This window comes from Myiozetetes cayanensis, unplaced genomic scaffold (genome assembly GCF_022539395.1).
Source record: "Myiozetetes cayanensis isolate MyiCay16 unplaced genomic scaffold, myiCay2020 scf13, whole genome shotgun sequence".
Classification (NCBI taxonomy): domain Eukaryota; kingdom Metazoa; phylum Chordata; class Aves; order Passeriformes; family Tyrannidae; genus Myiozetetes; species Myiozetetes cayanensis.
Window position 1 is genome coordinate 365,185 of NW_026086937.1, and position 26,300 is coordinate 391,484.

The 26,300-nt window shown below is 37.8% G+C and overlaps 1 long non-coding RNA gene across 8 annotated transcripts in view; it reads left to right on the plus strand.

Moving 5' to 3' along the window:
* LOC126636428 (uncharacterized) overlaps window positions 1–26,059 on the plus strand; it is a 74,654-nt gene extending 48,595 nt beyond the window's left edge. For 7 of the 8 annotated variants that reach the window (XR_007627970.1, XR_007627973.1, XR_007627967.1 and 4 more), the window contains 3 exons: window positions 7,996–8,223; window positions 9,862–9,942; window positions 22,841–26,059. This is a non-coding gene — a long non-coding RNA (uncharacterized LOC126636428). Of the gene's footprint in view, window positions 1–5,632; window positions 5,709–7,995; window positions 8,224–9,861; window positions 9,943–22,840 lie in introns of all 8 variants that reach the window. The other variant, XR_007627968.1, reaches the window with a different exon arrangement.
* Window positions 26,060–26,300: the final 241 nt, after the last annotated feature.

Genomic DNA, 26,300 nt, shown 5'->3' on the forward strand with positions numbered 1-26,300 from the left:
AAGGTGGACTTGAGCTACATTCTAAACATACAGGTTTGTTGCTGCTGTGGAAAAAAATCAAGCACTTTGTGCTGTACAGAGAGACAGGCCAAGAGGCTGACTGCATCACTGCCAGCTCTGTCACAGCTTGGGATGTCTGTAGTGACACAGGTTGTGCTTACAGATGATTTCTTGCACGTTGAGGAGTGACGGTGAACTTGTGTTAACTTCAGAGAGACAAGGCTCATTGCCTGTCCCTACTGAGGGAGAAAAATTACTGCTCACATGCTTTGCCAGCATCATGATTTAAAAGAGAAAGCGCTGAGTTAGCAACTCCAACCCTATACCTCTCCACTAATTTTGAGCAAAGCACCTCTTCTATTATATTGTAGTTTATAATAAAGAAGCTAAAATCAACAGCAAAACTATCTAGCATTTAGTAAAACTTCACAAATAAATGGAGTTAAGAAATGCCAGGTAACTTGAGCATCTGTAGCAATAATGTTACAACTGAAACCTTCCTGTGATAAAAGCAAAGAAACAAAATGCATCCTGATACTCAGAAAGGCTGAAGAGCTAATTCTGACTCATTCACTAGTATCTTCCAAGAAAAAATAAAACCTGTCCATTAGGCTTCTGTTTTGTGCATGTATATTTTAATGTCTAGTAAAAATATCCTGTACGTTTCATTTAACAATATCTGTCATGTTTTAACATTACAGGACCTGATTGTTCATATTCTGGAGTGAGTGGAAATGTTCTCACTGATATCAGTGTCAGGAGAATCTGGCCCCTCATTTTTAGAGGATTGAAACCATCCTTAGAGCAGCATATGCTCTGCTCTCCACTTTCTTTGATTACTTCTAACATTCTTTTGATGTGGACTCAAAAAAAATCATTTTCTTCTTTGGATATATGTGTTTTAAAAGATGAAAAAAATCGAATAGTAGAGTAAAACATTTTGTGTTTCAGGCCACAAACCCATTTAACCCAAAAGTTGCTAATAGCTATTAGTTGAAAGAGAACAAAACATAGAATAATAAAACTGTTGGGCAAATAAAATTAATGACAACTAAAAAGACACCCTTCAGAGTCACAGAAATACAATACTCTTTGGTGTAGGCACACATGATATGCACTGACATAGCATAAAAATGTCACTCATGCCCTGGTGTCTGTCTACAATTATGAGCTGAATATTCAAGCAAAGGTCTTGTAAGCATCCCGATTTTGCTTCTCTGCACTCTGCTGAGAGGGTAGTTAAGAAAAATGGATAGACAGAAGAGTAAATGCCATTTATAAATACAGAAACTCAGTGCTCTGACATGCTGATGGTATAGGGAGGGGTAGAGGCACATCAGGATTAGATTTGCTTAGCATTCACTTTCTCAATGCTATAGTGGGAATAAACTCTGAGGAGATCTACATTAAAAAATAAATCCAGTGGCTAGAGATTTGTAAAAGATGCTTGGCTGCAAGATGCTGAGAAGTCACAACTCTGATTGACTTCATGGAATATAGCTGATGGAACAATCGATGGAATGTAATCATGTTGAATGTAGTATGTTGGAAAGGTGCTCCGATGTTAAAATTATATGTGTAGTGTAAAAGCCATGAAAGAATAGAATAGGTTATAATAGAGTAGAAAAGAACAGAGTAAACCTTCCTTTCAGAGATTCCTTTCAGAAGACTGTAGCTCTGAAATTAATTGAATTTTCTTTTTTTTCCCCTATCTTAGTGATTAATTATTATCGAATATTCTTTAAGAGCTGTGACATCTGTTAAATGTAATTACTTTCTCTTCGATGTGTAAATCAAGGTTTTTCTTTACAAAAAAAAAAAGGGGGGGGGAATTTATACTTAACTACTTTTATCTGCAATTTGCAAGTTAAGGTGTATGTAAAGCCTGTGGCTATACTAAAGGCTCAGTTGTGCCTCCTAGGCACAGTGTTAATTAAAGGGTGATGTGGATTTGTACCACTCCGAGGGGAACTCTGGAAGGGATGATACCTCAGAGAGGCACAATGCCTCCAGTGCACCACAGCATGTGAGGAAAATGCATGTGCTGTGCACCACCCACACTGATGCTGCTCAGCACCTCTGTGGGCCCATCTCCTTTCCACCCTCAGATCCACTTTGCTGGGGTCCACTCCAAGGGGCAATGGGCAGATACAGTCCTGGCACTCCTGTCCAATTCCTGAATGCCAAGGGAAAGGTGGTGCTGACACCCTTTTCACTGCTGATAACTATTCAGGCTGGACACAGTCTGGCTGAGGATAAACAGAAATTGCCAAGAGTCATTCCCTAGATATAGTTTCTCTCTTTACCCATTGTCAAGTCTTTTAAAGTCTGACAGCATGCGTGATGTTTTACAGCTTCTTACATCTTACCTGAGCCCATCCTCTATAGCTGATTTTGAATAATCCTATATCCAGAATCTGATTTTGTTCTCTTTGATATTTTTCATCAGGGATCATCTTTCCCTGGAGTAGTTCTCTTGACACCAGTGTATTTTTAGATATGATTTATCCCTGTGCAAATAAGATCAGCATCAAGCCTATAGACCTTTGGTTTAAAATATTGACAGTATCCAAAAGACATATTCCAATCTCTATGTAAATAATATCTGTGATTAATTTAATCCACATTTAAAGGTTTTCAAGGCCGTATTACTCACTGGATTAAATGTACATTTTGGTAATATATTATTGTTATTGTACATCCAATAAATCTAATTCAGCCCAGGGTGGTTTTTTTATAACCAAGTAATAGGTTTTATTATAGAAATGCCAAGACACTCTTACTTATAGTATAAGAGTACAAATTGCCAGTATAACAAATACTCTTCAGTTATCAAATCATCAGTCTTTTATGGTAACACTGACAAATGATCCCATAGACAGTATGATATTACTAATGTAATGTATTAACTTTCAATTTTAAATTGGTTATTAGATCTGGAACAACTGTACAATATATGATGTAGTGACTTGTGATCTAAATCTGCATAACTGCACAGCAAAATGTGCATACACGTAGTGCTTTAGAACTATTCACATATGCAGCATGAAAACAGTATCACTCTCAGTCCACAATTCAACACAGATCCGTAGATTGCATGCACTTAGAGGAAACTGTTACCAAGGAAGGTCTACAAGGAAAATTTAAAAATCATGCCAAAAATTTTTGGTAAGTCTTTGTTATTATTGGTCCCAAGAGAAACCCAGCCAATTGTGAAGAGCTGATGAAAATAAAAAAGAATAGAAGGATTTTTTTTTTTTAATTCAGTCTTTGAGGGTTCTTTTCTTACCAGCAGGTGTTTGTTTCATAGAAGCTATTCACTGTTACTACACAAGAAACAATATTTAATTACCTATATTTGATCTGGAAAAAGTGCAGAACCAGGGTCCTCTGTAGAGATTCTACATTTGTATAAAGTAAAATAAAATAAGCAGGCAGGATTAAGAAAATGTTATAAAAGTAATCTTTGCAAGAAGTATTTATTTGAACAATGAGATTGACAAGTCTAACAATGTGAGGAATATACGCTAACAGCTTTTCATAGCTTAGATCTGTAGTACTCAGCAGATGCACTTTTTTTCCTCAGTTCAGTTCCATATTTCAGTACTAGAAATCCAAATAGCTTAAATCATTAATAGTCTTAGAATGAGATACTATTTAATTTTATAAATTTTATGCTTCAACATCACCAGTAATTAATTTAGAATTTTAACTGTTCTTTTAATGCATCAAGGCTGATTGGAAGTAAATGAAAATGTTCTATTTGTCTTTCTGGTCAGTTGGATAATATTTATCTTGTGTAAGAGACATTTTTTCCCTAAGTCGGCTAAGTGTGGTCATTGTTGGTGCCAATGCACTGTAGAGATTTTTAAAAAAAGTTAAATAGTTTAGACAGTGAACTGAAAAATAGTAATTTTAAAAAAAAAAGTAGTAATCACAAAGGGATGTGAGTAGGAGTTTTTCTTTCTTAGGTCTTTTACTGACAAGATACATTTTTCTATCATGGAGAAAATCTTAGCTTCTTGTTCTTACCTTACTCTAGCACCCAGCCTCACAAGTCAAATGGAGCAGCTAACTGGCTGATCAAACTTAGGACAGCTGGCTATCACCCCAAAACCACATTATAGGATGGAAAAATTCATGCTGGATCTCAGTCAACAGTTTCTTCTCTGTCTCTCCACTCCCAGCCAGTTAATGTAGTCTCTTTTCTTCGGAAGTTCCTGCACTTGGAGACAGCTTTACCCCAGGTGGAGATTCCAGTGTTTTTACACTCTCCACCTAAAGAACAGTTACAGATATTTCTGCACTCCCTTCTGCTCACATTTGGCCAGCAGAGTGTATTTGTAATTTTATTCATTTATTGACACAGCTTTAGACTGGGGATGAAGTACTCATTAGTAGGCAGTAACAGTAGGTGTTTATATCTGACTCTCTGTCTTTATTTCACTAGCAGAAAGCATCTCTATTTACTATTTCACTAGCCATTATTTCACACATTCATAAATAGACATCTGAAGTGCAATACCCTCCACTCTCCCTGTAAGAATGTTCTCTCTTCAGTGCATCTAAATAAACTATACAACTGCAGAATGCAGCAACCTAAAGTCCAGTTCAGCATTCCTTGTCTGATCAAAGCTTTTGTCCAAATGTCTGAGATGGCTGAAGGACCAGCAGTTGCTATGAAAATTCATAACCTGGAATTACCCAGGGCACCGATAAGAGCCTGAAAGACCCAAGTCCCATTCTCTCATTCTGGGTGACAGAATTCTTCATGAAGGCTTCATTTTTGATCTAATTTTTGATCTAGGTACAAAAAAAATTTGACATTGATTTATACCTACAGGTGCTTTTGGAAATGCAATTACACCTATTATCCCAAAGTCTGAGACCAAGTCAAAACACATTCTAAGAATCAGATGCTAAATGGATGGTGGGGAGGTAAAGACCTCATACAGCTGCCCATGCTCAGTTCGTACTTGATCCCAAGCACATTGAAGGCACTGTGAGTCTTTCCTTTGACGTCAATAGGCTTCAGATGAGGTCCTGAGCAATTTTTTTAAAACCTCAGACAAATCAAAACCATTTCCTTTGGAACGAGACTGTTCACACCCCTTTGTGAAGACTATTTCCTTTCCAAACAAAGCTTTCATACGAAAGTCACATCAGTTGAATTTCTATTTTTACCAAAAACTTCATTTTTTAAAGAAGCAGGAAGCATGTTTTTACTTATATTTCATCTATTAGCATCTAAGCTGTTTTTGTTCAAACTTTCAAAAATATCCCCAGCTGGACAGGCCAGACCTACAAACAAAAATGCAGAATATTTTAGAAAGTTATTGCCGTTTAAGAAGCCCTGTTTTTAAATAGAAACTCCTTGCAGATTTAACCATTTTATGTGCTAAGGGGTTGTCCCTACACACTGCCAGTAGACTCCAGTAGATCATTTAAAATATATCTATAGCAAATGTTATAACTTGTATAACAGAACTAATATAACAGTAACTCTTACGCAGATCACTGCACTAAATACTCTATAAATTTATAAATGCTTCCAAAATGCAAAACAAATTATAAGGTATAGTAGACCTGGGGAGAGTAGATCTACTTATCGGGCACCATTTCTGCTTAACAGATTTATGAAAGTGTTGGGGAGATTCTTGGATAATTTTGTCCATGAAAAGCAATCCTTGTAATGATGAAGAGAAGAGGTAAGTGCTGCCCTGTTACTGAAGTCTGTGAGAGTGGTGAATGTGTATTCCCTGCCTGCAAAGAACAAGGGTGCCAAGACATGTTAGAGACACCATGTTGATGTGCAGAAGAGGCCAAGTACACTGATTCTATTCCCCTGTGTAAGCAGGGCTCCCATAAAGTTTAACATAGGGACATCACTGACCTGTGGGCTGTGAAAAATTACCTTGCTGAACGCCACAGATTTCTATATTGTTTCATAAATATAACAACTGCCAAACTTATCAGTTAAGACTCACTTGTGCCAGTGTTTATCATCATTTCAAGGGATAAGAGTATAAAAGGGTCTTTGCTTCTTGAACTAACTGTTTATGTTGATGGAGAAACTATCTCAGTTGGATAGCAGAGTTACCACAGAAAAAAAAAAAAAAGGTCAGATTAGATGAGCTGTGTTTTCTTTTTCTGCTCAAGCATAGGCATGACAACCCCACCTCAGTGATTACCATCTCCTGTTTAATGTGATTGCAATTTTACTCTGGGAAACAGCACACTCTAGAAGTTATTTCTTGAAGAATCTCCTAGGAACACTTCTTGGCAAGTCCACTGCTGTGTTTATCTTGTATTGGGCCTCCATCCTTTGTGAAAACACACACATCTGTGTAAAACAGATGGATAAGGTGATCTTCATCTGCAGTCTCCCCCGTTGTCTTCTGAGTGTTCTGCAAACATGTTCCTCTCAGGGGCCCCAGCTCTGTGATTTTTGGTGCAGGAGCAAAAGCATGTGTTCTGCAGAGGAAGAGTGTAGATCTTGTGGGATAACTCCTGATGCACAGTAGTCCTTAGTAGAAGCTAAGTAAGTCAGACAAAGCCAGAAGATGATTCCCTGGAGAAGAATAGTCCAAGTAATCTAGTAGACAATCTTGGGATGAGATGAAACAGAACTGAATATAGTAAAACAATCTGAGAAACCTCTTCCAGAATGAAAACAGAGGCTAAGAAGCCTGACTGAAAACCAGTGTCAACAACTGCTTCTGGGCTGCATCACTTTCTTCTCCTTTGCTAATGAAAGACTTACTCTGAGCAAAATTTATTGTCCAAAAAGGACTTGTTCTAGCACCTTAAAGGAGGCCAGTAGAAGGGACAGAGACGACTAGTTTGCTATAATATGTGAAATTGCCCCAAAATATGTACTGTGCCTCAGATCAAAAACAAGCAGACCAGTAAGTATAAAATAAGCTTTGAAAGCAGTGCAAGGGGTCACAAGTTTTTTGGTGTGAGGATCTTAGTGGCCTTAGCTGATGTCAATTTAAAGAGATAAATTATTATACCAGAGGCAGAAAAAGTAATGTAGTATTATTCCCCAAGGTATCAATATCTCTTCAGAATTTTTTCTTTTTTACTTAAGCAACAACAAAAAAAGGAGTTTGGTGGAAGCCAAAACAACAACCAAAAACCCCAAACCAAAACCACCACAGTTCCTCTGAATATGAATTTAACCAACTAGTTGCCAGGCTTCGTGATGATTTTTTAATCCCTTGGAAAACTGATTTGCTTTTCTGTCTAATTGGGATTCTGCTTGTATCATGACAGTTCGGGAATCCTAAAGAAGAGGGCTATAAATACATACAGGAAGAGAAGGATGAGTAGGCAGGCATCCTGTGGGTTTAAGAATCACCCTGGCAAATACCAGAGTCCCAGTTCTAACTCATTTCTTTAACAGCACTGGTGAACTTCAAAGAGCACAGCACAGAGCATGCTGAGTCCCAATTACACACCTCAAAAGTAAATGTTACTTCAGTGGAAAGACTTTGGAAATTCTAAACGAAATAAAGGCCAGGATCCCCAGATGCTCCCTGAAAAATGTAGATCCTTTAATGATAACTATTTCTTCCTTGAAATACATAGTTATTAATACACAAAACTACATTGCTTGGTGAAAAGTTGTTTGAGAAAGGTGTTAAGAGTACATGGATATTACTTCTCTTCATAAAATATCAGGAAAAAAGTGTCAAATAATTAATTTCAGTGTGTTTCTATTGTTTTTTAACAAGCTGTCTTTAGAGACATGAAGTCTTTTCTGAACATGGCTCGTGTTTCAAAGGAGAAAAGGAGTTAGTACAAATAATTGGTGCCCATTGAAGTTGTGGAAGCATGAGTTATTTTATTTTTTTAAAAAGTCTTTAAAAGCTGTTTAAACTCTCTGTAGTTAAATACAAGTTCAAAGAGTTGTCTTTCACATCATTTAGCAAAAAAGCGTTGCAACAAATGTCTTTGATTGTTGTGTTGTTTTTTTCTTTCTCCCCACAGTGATGAACAGATTTTTCTCTAACACCGTAATCCAGTACAAGGAAACAAACCTAGCAACGTGGCCGTAAAATTAATTCAAATAAGTAATGGATAAGGAAATAGGTATAATGAGTGGCCTTTAATTTCAACTGTAGAGCATCTCTAACCTTCATGACAGTGCTCACACGCGTATTCCTGTCTCACATACTCACCTTCCTGCAAGTATATCCAGTGAACTGGCTTTGGCAGGTAATGAAAGTATTGAAGTAACTTCTATAGTCCCAGCACACATAATGTTACTTAAATGGAGTTATTTTCACTGGACATTGCTATGCTGCAGTAGATACACCAGTGCACCGCCTTGGCTAACAGATATCAATTATACAGAAGCGTGTGTGCATGTGTACACTTTACTAAGCCTTTGCATTAAGCTGCCAACAAGAGTTTGTGCCCTTAACTCCATAGGGTGTTGATGTTTAGCTCACATTTTACCTAATCCTCCCTCTAAGTAGTTCTGTTTTTCCTCTAGGAGAAGAACTAGAATAGGCTTTTCCCAAGGAAATGGACATAAACCAGGATTGATAAAGTGTGTTAAGCCTCTTGTATTATTATTAGGATTCTAGACTAGTTGCATTGTAAATAAGATGTAGGAGATGAGTCAGTAATGAAACACATAGCAGATAATTCATGTTGAAGATCTTGATAGCATAAGGTCTAATTTTGCAAGACCAAATAATTTTTTAAAAAGCTTAATTTTGTCATGCAATAAAAATAATCCCTCTACTTTCATTTCTTCAAATATGTCAGAATTACGGGGGTTTTAACATGTTCTTCAGTGTTCTAGAATTCCAATTCTCTCACTGTTTTTCTGTTATTTTCCTTGATTTTGTTTTCCATAGTATTTCTTAATTCATTTATCTGTTTCAAACCACAACCATAATATTTGTCCTGATTGTAATGGATTTCTCTACTTTTTTCCCCTTTCTTTTCTTTTACAATAGTTCAGTCCACCATAATTCTATAATTCACTTTTTAAAAGAATGGGGATTATATAAGTGAAGGGGGAGAATTCACATTTCATATTAAAAACAACAGCTAAGCTTAAATGCAAGTGCCACGATCTAAAATCCTTCAACCACACATTAAGGCATTTTTAAAATAAGCACCTATGAGTAACGCCCTGTAATGAGAACATCTGTGTTATGTTAGCACTCCTTTGTGTTGTGAGAGATAGCAGAAAGTTGTCTGCCTTGCCCATGCTGGCAGTCCCCAAGTGCCAGACCTGAGCTTGGGTGCTGTGCATTCAGTGACGAAAGACACGAGACGAGGAGCCAACCCCTGATTGCAGGGCAAGGGCTCAGCAGTACCTGGGAGCCCCACTGAAGCAAACACTCAGATGTAAAAGAAAACATTTGGATATAAAAATTATTTGGATATCTCCGCTTGATTAAGCAGTCATGATGCCTACTGAGGGCTCTTACACGTCTCAGTCTCAGGTGTGGTTGATCAAATATAGGCAGAAGCAGGTTTGGATACAGGATTAGTCAAAACTGTAAACCTCTACATTAAGACAGATAGCAGCCACAGCAGTACTGAAGCTAAAACAGAGAAATCACACAGCAGGGAGGCAATGCATGGTAAAATGTGAGGAGCACTGAAATGTGTGTTCTCCTCTTCACCTCTCTTTTTTTTTTTTTTTTTTTCTTTTCCATGCTTTTGATCATTTTTAAAATAGTTGAGAACTGCCAGTTAATTCTGATTTCAGATGAATGGCAGCAGTTCCTGCATGTCTTAGAACATGCAGGATTATAAGGGTTGCTGTAGGTAGAGACCTTTGTGAAGGAAGTTTTGCTACCATAAAGGCTAATTTTTTACTTTTTTTTCCAGGAAATCTTGGATTGTGGACCACAATTCATTAGTCATACCCTGTGGCTCAATATCACTTTCAGCATGATCCAAACTGCAAGTGTGAGTCCGTAATTATCTTTCCTTTGTTTCTTTAGAATCCAACATTTCTATTTCATTTTTAAATGGTTTTATTACTGTTTTATTGGGTGCACAAAAATCATAATTTCTTCTTCACTGATAGCTGAACATGATGCAGGTTTTTATTTTTTGTTTCTGTTTCAGTTTTTCTATAACACAGAATGATCTGCCTTAGTGATGCCATAATATGTCTTACTGTTTTACAGTAAATCACCAGTTTCAGGATAGTCAGAATGTCAGGAAAATTTGTTTTCAACGATGCTTTAAAAAAAGGATTTTTCAGCTCAAACTTAATAGATCTTGTGCCTAAATGATATCAGCATTTTTTGCTATTAGCAATTTTAAGAAATTTCCTCTTAGTACAGTGGCACTAGACTGGTACAGACCACTTTTAGATTTCAGGTTACTTGGTTCAAGCTGCAGTAAGTGAAACTTTTCACAAACTACAGTGCACTCAGGCTGCTAAAAACACTGATTTAATCCAGCTTTATGGATCTCTACTGTTAAAAACAATGATTTTCAAAATATCTTGGCACCAAGAATGCTAAGACAAACTGATATACTCCTCTATAGTTAGAATTGATTCAGGGAATACACACAATATTTCTGTACTGTAATCCTGCAACAATTCCCCTAAACTGTCTGCATTCATGGAGAGTTCTACTTTTGTTCCTGACAGCCTAAACAAGGAATCCACATCAGTACTTCCATATTTTTACCCAGGATTTCCCAGACAAAAATATGTGTTCCCATACCCTTAAAATATTTGAGGTATGCACAGTAAATCCATTACTTTCATAACATGTCAGACATACTCATGAATGTGCAGAAGAACTGAACACCATATGCTAAGTAGCTGTTATATCTCCTGGAAAATACCAATACATGGCAGTGTTAGAACCTCCTGGCAGCACAATCCAGCGCTTCCTGGAGTCATCAGACTTGAGGCAGCACCACTGTCACACAGGACAGCAAGCCTGCCCTTCCCAGCACCCTTCCACAGGCTGCCATAACCTGGGACAGAGGATGTCTCCTCAGCACCGCCATGTGCTGCATTTCAGGACTGAAGAGTGGCAACAGGAAAACCCCTGGGCAGCTGGAAATCCCCTGTCAGTGCCAGATCACACATGTGACACCTTCCAGCAATTCCCATAGAAATGATGGAGCTGTGCTGGTCAGGGTAAGGTTAGGATCTGACTCTGCCACTTTTCCTCTTAAGAGAAGTCTTAGGTCTTTGGAACTGGGTGTTACCACAGATCAACAAACAGAACTGACAAAGGGCAGGACATGTATTAGTGTAAGGATAATAACAAGCACATTTAAGCCAATAGAAACGAGCAAAGCCAAAACATCTACATCTATGCACAATCAGTCTGCTGAAAGATAATATTTACAACAGATGTTCAGTTTCTTGTCCGTCTTCTCCTCTTCCAAATTTCAGGAAACAAGCTCTGCTTTGACAATCTTACCATATATGTTTAATTCCATGTATTTTAGAAAGCAAGTATGCACTTTAAAAGTCTACATTCATGTTGGGGGTGGGTGGAGGGGAGGAATTAAAAAAGAAAAAGGAAAAAGCAAAGAAAAAGAAAAACGTAGGTAAGATGACTCTATTTGTTCATCTCTATATGTGAATGTTACTGTGCACTTCTTCAACCTGAACACACAGGCATGTACAGACAATCAAGCACATTGAACCCAGCAGCAGGGAACAGGGGAAGCAGCTGAGCCAGAGAGGAGACAAATTCAGGGCAGATATCAGGATGGCAAGGGAGAGTATGTCGGGAATAGGGACTTTACATCCAAGGAAGGATATTTTGTTCTTTCAGGAGACTTTTATGGTGTAGTCCAGAAATGGGATGCTAAGCATACCAGGTTTAATTGCTGTATTTCAATGCATCGAAAACAACATGCAATGCAAATGTAACAAAAACCGTGTCCCTTGGTCTTAGTGGACAGCTATGATAAAAGTGTATGAAGAACAGAACATATCTTCATTGTATTAATATACAGTATAAAAAATAGGTCTAGAGCTCAGGACACAAATGGAGCTTTAGATTAGCTGTCAACAATGTCATATCCATGTTAATAATGCCCTATTCGTGCCTGGGGCTGACAGTCTTTCTTATTTTTATTCACAAATTCCATTTAATAACGGCAATAAGTCACTCTAGACAGTGCATTTCTAAGGGATTTCTGCACTTCTCAGGTGGTTAAAGTCACTTGACCTTTGGCCTCATGCCTTAAAAACTCCCTAAGAGATGTGCTAAATTGCCCAGAAATACATTGCCTGTCATGTCTTATTGGTTAATTAAGGGCCAACCTAGATGGCCTATAAGGACTGCCCTTAAGTAATTACTAATTGATCTCCTACTCAAGAAAAATGAATAAATTCCACAGCAGCCACACTGTCACATGGCATTTATTCAAATTCATATTCCTCCAACAGAGGATGAAAAGCACACAGCAAATGGGTGGATTGAGGGCAGAAACATCTTCACAGTGGCAAAGCCTCAGTCTCAGAGTTTGTCACGTCTTATTGGTTGTAGCCAGTGCTCTCAGCCCTTCCCTTGCATCTCGTATGTTCCATCTGGATTTAAGTACTTAGAAAGATATTTAAACTTTGTTACAAATATCCAGGCAAGGAACCTCAGCAAAAGTGCTAAATGGTCACCTGATGAAAGCTAAACAGTTGTAGCCTACCAAAACAGTCAGAGAAACACATTTCAAAGCTCTTTTCTGAAGAAAGGCGTTGGGATTTAGGCTGGTACAGGAGATGTTCTTTCAGCTTTTTTTAACCCAAATTGTTTATCAGAATTCATGAAAGAAACTTCCTGACCTTTTTGCGTTTACTGTCTAAAGCTCCAAAGAGTCCAAAAACATGCTGTTACCTTCTGTTTTGTTAAGATGATGATAATTCTTTGGGTTGCATGAGAAATCTTGACAATTTATAGAAAGATATTTTCAGGTATGAGGAATGTGATGCTCTTAAGAAATGTATGGATAACAACATTTATTAGGTTCCTATTAGCTTCAGTAAGAGCACATCTATATGCAGTCCTATCCAAGTAGTTTTCACATACTGACTTCTCACACATTAGTGGTTTACATATCTCAAAATTATTCAAAATACAAGGGAACCACCTCTGAAACATTTCCCTTGGACTCACTGGATAAAACCAGGCTCATTGGAGTCAAAGGTAACAGTTCTGTTGACCTCAGTAGGAGGCCAAGATTTTTGTCCTGTATACATGAATAACATAAAACTACACAAAATTTGGGAGCCACTCTTTTACGTGATAACATACAGTACAGAAGGATAAGCCAATTTTTTTAGTATCTCCTATGAAAAGCTGCAGTGGTTCCATGCTTCAACTGATGCTTTGTGAAGGGCTCTCCCCACTCCTCTGAAACCACTTTAGGGGAGGAGCAACATTTACACTGCATAGAAACAGGGAATCTGAAATCTGGAAACTCACCCAGATCACTGTGGGGTTATTAACACCAATGGCATAATTCTAGGAATCACATTAAGATACCCTCCTCACTTATTAAATGCCTAACTGCTTTATTTTCTGTACATTATGTTAAATGTTATGGAGTCAGTGTATGTGAAACTGTAAGTGCTATGGATCACTGGGACGTGTGACATAATGACCTGGTCATCATGATTACATAACTGATTACCAGTATTTGACTTCAATGTATTGGATTGATTTAAAATATCAAGAGATTGATAAATTAAATAAATAGACTAATCAACAGGCATTCCTGAAGCCTGTTTGAAACAGAGATAAACCGTGAGCTAGAAAGGGCTGCTTCCCCCACCTTAATAAAACCAAAGGGCTGAAAAGCACAGTCAAATCCAACAACTGCCCTTTCAATCAGTCCCCTGGTACTTTGTGTAAAAATTGCATCCTGACCTATTTCTACAGTTGATGCAATTCTGGAATAATATGTTTGATTAAGCTGGCTACCAGCAAGATGTATAAACATATGCAATATAAGCTAATTTTTTGTGATATAACATTTTTACAGTTACTCAGAGGCAGCAGTGAACTGGCATTTGTAGTGCGGGTTTTTTTCGTAATCTCAGAGATCAACTAGATATTTATTATTTATTTAGATATTAGATATTTATTTAGATATTCATCATAACCAAATATCAATATTTAAAAGTGTATTTGTTTAAAAATAAAGGAATAATAATACTACTAATTCTGATTCCTGAACGTGCCTAGTTTCTTGCAGCTGAAAAAAAGGCCTTTGCTGTCATCATGTTCTGCAATGATTTCTGTGTTTTTCTATAACGTTTTTCTCCCTACACATGTGGGTTTTATATCCTCTTCATGTTGGTATAGCATGAAGTCTTATGTGGAATTTAGAGGATCTGAACTAAATGTAGCTAAAAGGAACTTTTGGATGAACTGCCTGGGATTTGTTCAGATCTGTTAAAGTAATGGGGGAAAGCACAAAAGGATAAAGAAAAGAAAGGCCTTAATCTTTGTTCCATGAGTGATAAAGCAGCATCACATGGGTGAAAATTGGCCTGACCTTCACCCACATGATGCTGCTTCTGCCTCAGCCACTCTTTCTTTGCTCTGATTAAGTGAAGATAGCCTCTTTCTCTGCAAGGAAAAGTCAAAGAACAAAAAGAAAAAAAATCCTGTCTTAACTATAAAAGGTTTATTTTTTTAATCACAGTTGGGCTCATACAAGCCAGTTTCTAATCTTATTTTTTTAAGCTAAAAAAGTGCCTTTTTAGAATTTCTTTGGCTCAGTTTCTTTAGCCCCCTCCCCCCCCGAACCTCAGGGCCTAGATCTTAACTTGCTTCCCTTGGATGTGCTTTGTTGCTCATCTTCACTTTTACATGATAGCTGTTTGACTTAAATGGGTTGTTCGCCAAAGGATTGCCCCTTGGGGAATGGAAAAACTGGAGGGAGGGAGAGGAAAAGCAGTACTCAGCTGGTTTAAATGGCACGTACAGGATATCTATTGGCAGGGTATTGCCAATGCTCCAAGGAAACTTTCAGTGCTCAGCCTCTGCCACTGAATGCCACGCACTGAGACGTGATTTTATGTGTCAGGTTATCCCTGTTCATCCAGACTAAAGAACTTTGCTGTGACGCTGCCATCAAGCAGTTCCTGTGACTAATATTTTTAACAGCATGATTTTTAAAATTTGACAAGGGTATAATAATTCATTCTCCCGATAGTCAACATGCTTGGAGAGCTGGTAATGTCTTCCAAGGTTTCAAAGGGGGCACACTGAAATTAGTCTCTTTTGTAATGTGTGCTACATAAATATTTTGGTTACACTGTTGCAACAGGATCAAAATTTATTTTTAATTGGATCTTAATCTACTGAAAATTACTTAAACTCATAGTTATGTAGGTGTACGTATCTATGCATCTGGCTGAGAAACTTGGCTGACATCCAGTGAATTATTGGCTAAGTCCACAGGCTAGCTTCAATTTGCACTGGTCATTTTTTCCCTCGGGAGCTAAGAATATATGATGCTGTGCAGCATAATGGAATGTCACTGTAATGTGCAATGTCTGTTATGGTATTACATATCTGAGGTAGGGAATGAGGAAAGACCTCCCCAGCTTACCTACAGCAGGAATCAGATAGCTTTTAGCTGGAAACACTGTATATTACTGACATGCTACATTATGAAATAGCAAATTACTTAATAAGTTCACTAGTTTCTAAAATTAAAATTAGACATATTGATACTAGCATGCTCTGTGTAAGTATGGTGTGACTACCACTGATAAATTAGTGTTGGAAACAGCAAGCACCAATTTCTGTTTAGACATTTTGCAGCAGTTATGATTTATAAGAACATTCTCAAAATAATACTGATCCTAATTTTTATATGAGAATATACTGACAGTAACAAGGTCTCTTCCTCTTTGGCAGAGGTTTCAGAAGCATCAGCGTGAGTTGTTTTCTGGTGTGGAGAGGCATTGTCTAGCTATATGTCCTCACATGTACAGCTGAATCAATTGATTATTTTTAAGCCATATAACTGAGATTCACAAGACCTAGTTTTTGAGTGTGTAATCATACTAGTCAAACCATCTAAGAATATGTTACCATTTGTTTTCCCAAGTAACCAATGGGCACCATTGTGCCCACAAAGAGTACCACACAAAATGTTGTGGTTGTAAATATGTTCAGCAACAGTTAGAATTTGGACTCTGATTCAAAGCCCATTGAAGTCAATAAAAAGACTCCTATTGGCTTCAGTGTTCTTTGGCTACATCACTTGATTCTTTATTCAGAAGTTCTACTGATTATTCAGTGAAAGAGGCAATACTGTGAGCTTTGGGTGCTGCAGTTTTCTTGTTAAAAATAAAGTTATAAGGAAAGAATCTTAGGGGCAAAATTAAAATTTGTATAGGAAATTTGTTACTCTACTATTTAACATATATGATCACCAACACATACACATTTATGAACATTTATAGGGACTCATACATGCCTGCATAGTATATGCAAACACACACTCACACACACCTTCCCTATTCATACAAATCATACTAAGAATTCATGATATAAATCTTTAGGGATGGTTACAATGACCAAAAAAGGAGTGTCCAGTGACACATCCATAATGCTGCAGGGTATCTGCAACACCCACAGGGGACTGGCAAATATGACAGAGAGTCTCTAAGAGTCATGTTTTCTTCTGAACTGGCAGTAGGAAGCTGGTGGCATCCCCAGGCCTTGCCAGATGGCATCAGAGTCCTGGTTTGGGGCAACTGACGGGAACTCTAAGAGTCAGTAGTTAATTACCAATAATGCATTATCAGGATTCTGTATATTTTCTCCATAATCATCTTACAGAATTGTTTTTAAGCTCAGAATCTGACAAACCAGCTGGTTTTAATTTTGTGGCTTGAGTCATTATTTCATTAACAAGAGGACAGCATTCATGATGACATATAAAATATTGACGCAATAGGCTAAATTTAAAAAGATGGAACACACTGAAAACCACATTAAAAAAACAAGAATGTGTTTTTATTTGAACTACTAAAAATACTTTAAAATACATTTTTGGTTGAATTGTCTGGTTCTTTTAGTGTTTCTCAGTTGTAAGGCGTTACTTTCACATACCCATCAAAGTTCACATTGGGCATATATGGTACCACTCTCACGAGGAAGGAGGCGAAGCAATTTGGTAAATTCACCTGCCAGTTAGTAGCTATCAACAGGACTAATCTGAAACCTTCCTCACTATTGTAAGATAATGAGGACCAGTACTTTCTTTTATTTAGAATACTCTGAGACAGCCATCATATCTTACTGAAAATGCACGTTTCTACATATTAAATTGCTCTACATACAGCTTGTTTTGTATGACTTTTTCAGTTCATGGCAGCTGCCTCAAACAAGCTTGAAAGGCTCTATTATGGTCTTTTGGGTCAAAAATGGCTCTTTTTTTTAAGTGCCAAAGTACTTAGTTACAGTGAATTGGTAACACAATATCCACACCATAATATGCATATTGTGCATGACAAAAGGCGAATAATTTGTAATCCCCATTTAAAATAAAAGCATAAATACCTACTGTATTCAGCAGATCTGAAATGTTCTACCAGTACATATTTAAAAGAAACTCAATGTGTTCATGTGAAAGACCAAAATAGTCTGTACTTGGTTTGTGCAGCTTCCTGAGAATTTTTTGAATTTTTTTTTTCCCACTTCATTATTAACATGCAATGACTACTGAAACATAGTTTAGGAAACTGAAAATTACAATCTACATGCAAGTAACAGGAATGAAGGCAGGAGAATCTATATTAAGTCTATCCCATGTGTAATCCCCAGTATGACAAAAGTTCAGATCAGAAAGGTGTGTCTCATCCTTCTTGGAGGGCCCATTTTTGGCTCTGTCTTTCACACTAGGAGTCCCTTCTCTGAGGGGACACAGGGCAATAATGCAAAACAATGTGTCAGAAATTAGGTTATGATTATTTCATTGCTGTATCACTTTGTTGAACAAGTTCAGTCCCTCTAACTTTTAATCCTTTTTTTTCTTTTTATAATCCTTATTATCTATAATATTTTTAATCTTTTTGTAACAAAAGAAAATTTCAGGGGGAAGTTTTGGTGGGGGGAGAGGAAACCTGTCCAATGACACCATCAGACATGGTCAATGCTAGTGACTGCTCTAGCTGTACTGTATATCCACAGTCCTCTTGTCCTTATTTGCCAGAGATTTACTTACTCAGCCTGATGTCTCTCACAGATTTTTGCTGATAACATGTATAAATATCAGCCTTCCTTCTATGACATTTGTTTAGCGATCCACATGCAGTATACATATGTGGACCTGCATTCATTTGCAAAGCCTGAAGATATTGTTCATTATGTGTTGTGTGCCAGAATAGATAAAAATTATTCCCAGAAGGGTTCATGTTTAAACTGGCAAAGCAAAGTGATTGACATCTACCATAAGTACTTTTGTCAAAGCTTTGGCGTGTTATCAGTTTGCAAAGCTATTCTAATGAACAGTGTCCATACTCACCAGATGTGCCAGATACTTCTAAAATTCTGCTGCAGTCTTAATGCTAAACATGTAAGATACAAACAAGTTAGGCTACAAATTCTGCTTGATAAATTTGATTGGATAAAGAGTTGAGCCTAAAGGGTCAAAGAATGTAAATAATTCTAGGCAGGAACCTACCCTCTTGGCTAATTTCAGAAAATGTGGATTATTTTCTCTATGCTCAAACACTAAATTGCCTTGGATAAATTTGCAACTTTAATACTGATGCAGGCAGAAGTAGAAAATGCTTAATTAAAATAAGGCATTATCTCTGTATCTGAGAAATTAAAAAAAAAAAAATCCACATCAGTATTTAATATTCCTGTTTGTTTATCCTTTTATTCCCAAGTGCCCATTCCTATCTCACAAATGTTATTGTTTACATACGGTACAAGAATGAGAACTAAAACAAAGTCTGTCACAAACCCATATGAGGGAGGATTTCATTCTTTCAGGCCCTTAAGGCACAAAGAGATATACAGCAATGCTTTTTAGTCCCAATTTTGAAAGAAATATCTACAGAGAGTTTTCTAAATTTCCCAGCACATGGCAACTCTGTGCTTATGCTGGGTTCACATCGGCTCTGACTACCTGAAGTCTGCATAGCAGCAGAGGATATGGGTGAAAGGAGTCTTGTTTTCTCCTGTGACTTTTTCAAGTATTCCCCAGCCACGCATTGTGGCGTTCAGATATGTGTTTATGAACTTCTAAGATTCTCACTAATAAACACGAAGTAATTTATTTTAATCAAGTGATTAATATCAGATATTTTGTTAAAGTTTAATTCTCTTGGAGGATTTTGGGAGTGATATTTTAGAAACAGAACATCAGACTTTTGTTTGTCTTTGTTCCAGTCCTGTATTCAGGTAAGAGCTCTTACACAAACGGGATGCTTTTATTTAATTTCCTTGAGAATATACTGTCAAATTCTGAAACATTTAACTAGATTATTACTACTTTCTTATCAACCTCCCACCAGTCATCCAAACATAGATTTTAGATACCTGCTTGAAAGATCTTGAAAATTGACCCAAGAAAATATACGTTTATTTAGTGTTATTTGTTTGCATTTGCTCCTTCCACACTGTCCTTTGCAAATCAAAGCTGAAGAAGATTATGATTTTTGTAGTGGGGACTGTACATCTGCCATAATACTCATTTTAAAGGGTCCTTATTCCTTCTCTGGACTTAGGAGAATTCCCTGCTGCCATGGGATATGGGCATGAACTCCAGTGCTGTAGATAGCTAAAAGCACTATTTTTGCATTGTACTAAAATATCCACTGTCCATGATTTCAAGTGTGCCCAGATGCTCCCAGTTATGTGGAACAGTTAATATTTGGCTGGTATCTTTCCACTTGTCCCTACTGAGGGAGGGAGATCCCCCCTTATGACCTGGGAGGCTCAGTGACAGCTCTGTCACCAGTTTCATGTCTTCCCACTATTTCTCTCTCAGAGTTACTGTGCATTCATGCAGACTAATATTTTCAGAGTGCAAGTGAATAAAAAACCCAGAGTTTATTAGGATGTGAGTCAAAATTACAAACACAGAGGTTGGTATGTCTGCATGCTAATCATTTCTAGTTATGCATGAAGTTAATTTACAAAAGAAGATTTACATTATTTTAATGGCATTCTCTACAAATAAGATTCAATTATTTCAGTTTGGTTTTGATGCCTTTTTATGTTTTGCTTGTTTTGAGATATGTATTAATTTGCTTTATCAATAATATGAAAAATTAATGCTGCTCTTATTAAGGTTAAAAGCACCTCAGAGAAGTCATCAGTTGTTAGCTGTGTTTTATTACTATGATTACAACAAAGTTGTGTTGCTATCACTGGCAAAATAGTTACTCCCTTTTCCCTGGCAGAGAAGCTTTCCTGCTTTTTCTCCTAGAGAGGAGCATTTGGAGCTGCCCTTTAGAGCTGCATGGAAGCTCCTGCAGAGCAGCACAGAGGAACGGTATCAATGTGTCCTCCATGCCTGGCATACCTGGGACATCCCAGCCTCTTCCTCATCCCCTGAGCACACAGACACTCACACACTGTGCCAGCTCCTGCAGCTCTGCTCCACCAGCACAGCTCTGCAAGGCACCCAGCGCTACCCTTCTCCTTCCTCTGGCATGGGACACCACCAGTCCTGACTGTCCTTGGCCCCATTTCTTCCTGAACTCAGCTGGACTCAGTTTACTGCCCTAAAACAGTTGAATAAATCCAACAATTTTTACTATAAGAGGTCTAATCCTTCAGATTTCACAAAGGCGATTTTTCTGTTGATTTCAACAGAAGTTGTATCTGAAGATGAATGGCAGGATAATACCCATTTGAAATACAAGTGGATAGCAGCACCAGATCAGATGAGTAGTGAGAAAAGACTGAAAGGAAAATGATGACAGGGCACTTTTTGTTAAGTTCTGATCCACTGAAGAGGGTTAATGCAATTTAGCAATAATTCTTTGGAAAGGAAAAAAGGCTCTTTCACAGCTGTATCAACAATATCCACTCTCTTAAAAAAAAAAAAAAGAAGCAGCTGACTTGACATGTCAAGCATCAGATATTTGGCTATGAAAGCAAAGCATAAGCCATACTGGCCACAGACTTGGAACAAAGCCATTGAAAAGTTGGTCTGTAAACTGATGCTACCTTATTTCTTGAATTCTAGGAGGGCTTGCTGAGATTTAACAGCAATGCAGAACTACCACATTCCTCATAGATATTTCTTTTCTTGTTACATGAGATCCATGCATGAAGTGAAAAAGAGCAAATGAACATCAGGTTTACATCACCACTGATATGTGAATGATTGATCACCCATTAAATCACATACAGAGCCAGTAACAGCACACGGGGTAGTGTTAAAGTAAAATGTTTGATATTCTTTACTCTAATTAAACATGGAAATAATATGATGCAGTCTGTATTGTAAATGTTATTGCAGATTATAGACCTAGAGGAGAGGTGTTATGCCACCTTTATAGCCTCCAGTTCCTGGAGACTGTGACTTAGAGCTGCCTCAGGGCTGCCCTAAATTACACCAGTTGGTAATGACTCCCAAAGGGCTGCTATGCATCCAGTGGTTGCTGGAGTGTAAAGTACTTTGGCTATGCCAGCAGCCCATCATTTCACAATGGAGGCTGAGAGCAGCTGGCATAGTGCTTGGAGGAAATCCCCAAGTAGTGGTTTAAGACATTTTTCTAACACTTTTTGTCATGAGAGTGATATAAAATAAATGCCAGATTTCACAAACACACAGGACCTTTTTCATTTTTATTTAAGCATCTGTAGTTGTGGTTTGATAAACCTGGAGATGAGGGATTCTATAGGATTTCAGAGGAGTTATCAACCTAATATTACTTCAACTTGGCAGTGTTCCAGCTCTCTACTCTGGCCTCGATTCCATGCCCATGGAGTGTAGCACCACTGGCTGTCAGAGGCATATTCCTAATTTACATCTGTGTTAGCAAAAGGAGAATTGGATTCCCCCTTGTACATGCAAGTTTTTCAGTTCAGGCTTATATTCCAGCCTTGCTGGAGCTGCCAAAGACACCAGTTGAGTTTGCATGTATGGGAGACCCTTCGTTCAAAAGCTCGTTCAAAAGCTCAGCCAATTCAGGCAGAGAGATGTTTGCACTGGTTTTTCTGGCCAGCCATTCTTACACAAATATCTCAAAAGGTCAGCTGTAAAATTATTACTTAATATTGGGGGGTTTGAGGATTTAATTTTGATTTATCTTTAGGATGTTATTAAGTGAACATCCTGAAAGCAGTAACTGACTGCTGACAGTAGAAACTCATATCTCTCAAACTAAGCAAATGCAGTCCAAAACTCAACTGACGACAGTGTTTTCAAACCTCTGAGGCAAAAATCCACCACTTGTGATCTTACTAATTGTTCTACAAAACATAGGGAAAAATAAAATAATTGAAAAATATATACACAGTGCAGAAAAGTAGAAAACCTCTGCAAAGCTACCTAGGGAGAAGTAGTTACCAGTTCTGTGCAAAGATATATTTTTTAAAAAGTCCATAAGCCCAAATAACATTGAGGAGAAAGATGATCTTGTGGATATGTGAAATGTTCCTGGATGTAAACTCATAAAGTCCTGCCTTTCAGTTTAAGTGGAGAAAGATGAGTGTGCATACAAGCACTGTACTGTAACTTTCCTAAAAGGAAGAAAAACATACCATCCCCTTCTTTTTCACCGTCTCTCCTTTGAGCTAGTACTGCCTAGAAGGTCTGCATAGGGTGGCAAAGGGTCAAAAGGGGGATGGATGAAAGAAGCTAACACTGCATTTTATCTGTTCCCTACCTGTAGATCCTTTGTGGAAGTAGAAGTGACATGGTCCAATGCTTCTGTCCTCTTCTTGGAAGGTTGTGAAGAAAGTTGTGAGAAAACTTCTTTAGTGCCCCGTACGTATTCACAGATTGACACATGATGAGTTCCCAAAAGAAACTGAGGAAAGCGGATCAGAAAATCACAGAATGAATCATAATAAAATGGTCAGAAAGGGGGATCATCTAGCCCATCAATTTGCAGGATTGAGTTCAGCTAAGTTAATTCTGATAGCCTCCTGTTACTGTAATTTTTTTAATTATTAAAGTATTTTTAATATTAGAAATACCTGTTACTATCCTCTAAGCAAGCCATTTTGGTGCTTAGCTACTATTTCTGCAACCTGGAATTACATCATCATGTTAGAATTAATATAAGACAATTGCTGGAAGTCCATCACAGCCTTAATATGCTTCATTCTTTCACTAGATCCTTTCTGGAGTTTGGAAAGAGGCCTAACTGGCCAAAATTTCTGTTCACTTTTTTAACAGTGTAAACTCGGCATAAATCCTTAGAAGGCCAATATTTTACTCCACATTTCCACTAAAGCTGGAATACAGTACCTGAGGACAGGAAACTCTTTAACTAGGATGTAAAACCTACAGATTTTCGTCTTCTCTGAGATTTCAAAATTTGTTCTTGAAGGCAGAAGGGCAGGGATGGACAAATATGTAATTGAGAGCTAAAGCAGGACAATAATGAACAAATACCATTATTTTTCCTGTAGTTCTCCAAGGAAGCTAAGGTAGAGATGTAGAAAGTCAGTAACAGTGATGCACTTCACTTAGCATGGGTTCATGCAGTGCAAAAAGCTTAATGTCTGGAGGTGAGCTGGCCCTAATGGGCATCAGTTGTTATCCACAGAAATGGAGCCTGTTAGAGGCAGCCTGGCTACCACATCCATCTGTGATGGCTAGTGGGATTTTCAACATGCTTGTGACCTTTTCTTACTCATTTTGCTTCATTTTCATCCAATAAAAGCCATCATCTGACTGGTCCACCCAGCCCCGAATTCTGCAGTCTGAGCCCATTGGTGAGGGTTCAGTGAGAAGCTGAAGGGAGGAGGGAGAGGCTGCAAACATAAAGCTGGGGAGGGAGGGGAGCTGCTGAAAGATCTCTTCTCCTGACCAGCAACTACATTTTTATCAGGTTTTTTATATGTGCTCTTTTATACATATATGCATGAATATGCATATACATACACATATATACATATATATATATCACTTTCTACACTTTTCTTATTTCTTTCTGAAATAACGACGAACTGCTGTAAATCTGCTAACAGGCTAACAGAGGCCTTTACACACTGCCTTACACCACACAGGGTGAAAACCCTTTCCTACTCTAGCTGTCCTACAGCAGTCCCATGGATATTGTAAAGCACCTGCAGTCAAATCCACATGAAAATAACCCCACCAGGGCACCACCAACCACTTTATCTCTTGCCAGTTTTGCAGACTGATTTATAGTTAATATCTGCCAGCAAATTCATGGCCCTTTTAGGACATCAAGCACAGGAAAAAAGATCTTGTTCTCACCAGAATTAGGGACTTCCAGACCCCTGTCCTGTCTGAGAAGACTTTAAAGTAGGAGAGAAGGTTTCCTGTATTTTCTTGCCCCACTACACATACCTGCGAAGGCCAGAGTATAAACTTATCTCTGTGGAGGCAAGGATTTATCTCTTGAAACAAGCATTTAACTTAGAAGGAGCACTGTGAAACCTACCATAAATCATCCTAAACTTGCAATTTTTAAGGAAAACAATTATATACCTGATCTAAATTGATCCAGTTTAATAAGAATCTCATTTATTATTTATATGCCTTATAAAGCTGCTGGCACATGAGGAAGTTATGAGTAACTAAGGAAGTTCACATAGCAAAAACTTATTACCTGTTATTGCTGTTCCTTGACTATTTTGATGGTCGCATGCTGGGTATGTTTACACAAAAAATCAGACTCTCCAACAAGATAATATGAATTTAACAGAAATGTTGCTAACTTCATTTCCACTGTACAGCAAAATACTACTCTGTGAGGTTTAAGTATGGATAGTTGGATGGAATGAAGTCACAAATACCCAGCAGTTTTCCTCCATAGAGTTGCAACAGAGGTACAGTGACCTGTTTTTCAAAATCCTGACAAGTCTTTGATCAAACATGAAAAGAAATACAATTTTATTCAGACAATTTAGAGCCAAAGCATTGTTTACTTCCCTCCCCCCCCCCCTTTTTTTTTTTAATGGTGGGTTTCTTATCAAACAAGCTCAGCTTCAATCTTAAGTCATCATTTGACATTCCAGTTGCATGGGTGTCTTTGCATAGAGGCAGACTATTTTGCAGTGAGGTTCAGTTCTATTTAATAGATGAAAGTGAATTCTAAAGGTTGAAATTCTACCAATAAAACTCAGAAGAACAGTGATTTTAATGACTTGCAACCGAATGACCTACACTAGGCTGAATTCTGACACAGGTGAGTGGGACAGCAGGAGTAAGATCCAGGAGTCAAATTAGAAAGAACCCTTTTCCAAAAGCACAAGGACGCAGATTTTGATTGGATTGGTTATCTCCTTCGGGAGGCAAGATCTGTGTTTGGGATTGCTCATTTTGGGGCAGGGAAGGGAAGAGGCAGGTGGCAGGACAGGCACACAACACAACATATTGGGGGTAATGTAGAATGTTTGCCAGTCTGAGCAAAGGAGATATGCCATTTATTTTCCCAAGTGTCCTGCAAAAGGCTATTTGAGAAGTGCAGTGACGTTTGACAAATTGTCAAAATCTTTGAGGTGACTCTGATGCTGTCAGAGCATTTTTCTCTCACCTCACACAAAGCTTTTCAACTCCTCCTATTTTAACAAACCTAACCACAAAAAGTCATCAGATATTCTTTTGCTATTTTAGATGGCTATTGTTCCACTGCATTTAATCATTAAGGAACCAGAAGGGACACATTTCACTGAAAAATATTCATTTGACCCTTTGTAAACAGCAACTTGAAGCATTTTAACAGGCTCTTCAAACTGTTTGGGCAGAAATAAAGAAGCATCTGGTTTGAAGCATGCTTTCATATTGTATTGTTTATGTTGATAGCTTAAGTTCTTTGCTGTGCATTGTTATTTCTGACAATTGAATACAGAACATTTTTGATTCAACAAAGTACTTTCATTCTACAGCATGGGAATAAAGCAATCAAAGCTGAGGTTACTTGACTGATTTCATTTACAAGGTGGATTCCAGCATGCCTATTAGTGCTGAAGAAGGGAGGGGGAAGGAAAGGATGGAGCAGGTAACTAGGGGATACAAATTTAAAAGGGTGAGAAATCCGGGAAAGAATTCTGCTGACAGTATGGACTAAATGAAAAAATTTCCACAAGTCATTAAAGCCATGGGAAGAAATTGCAGGAATCTGTCCAAACAAAAAGGCAAGAATTCTATATAGA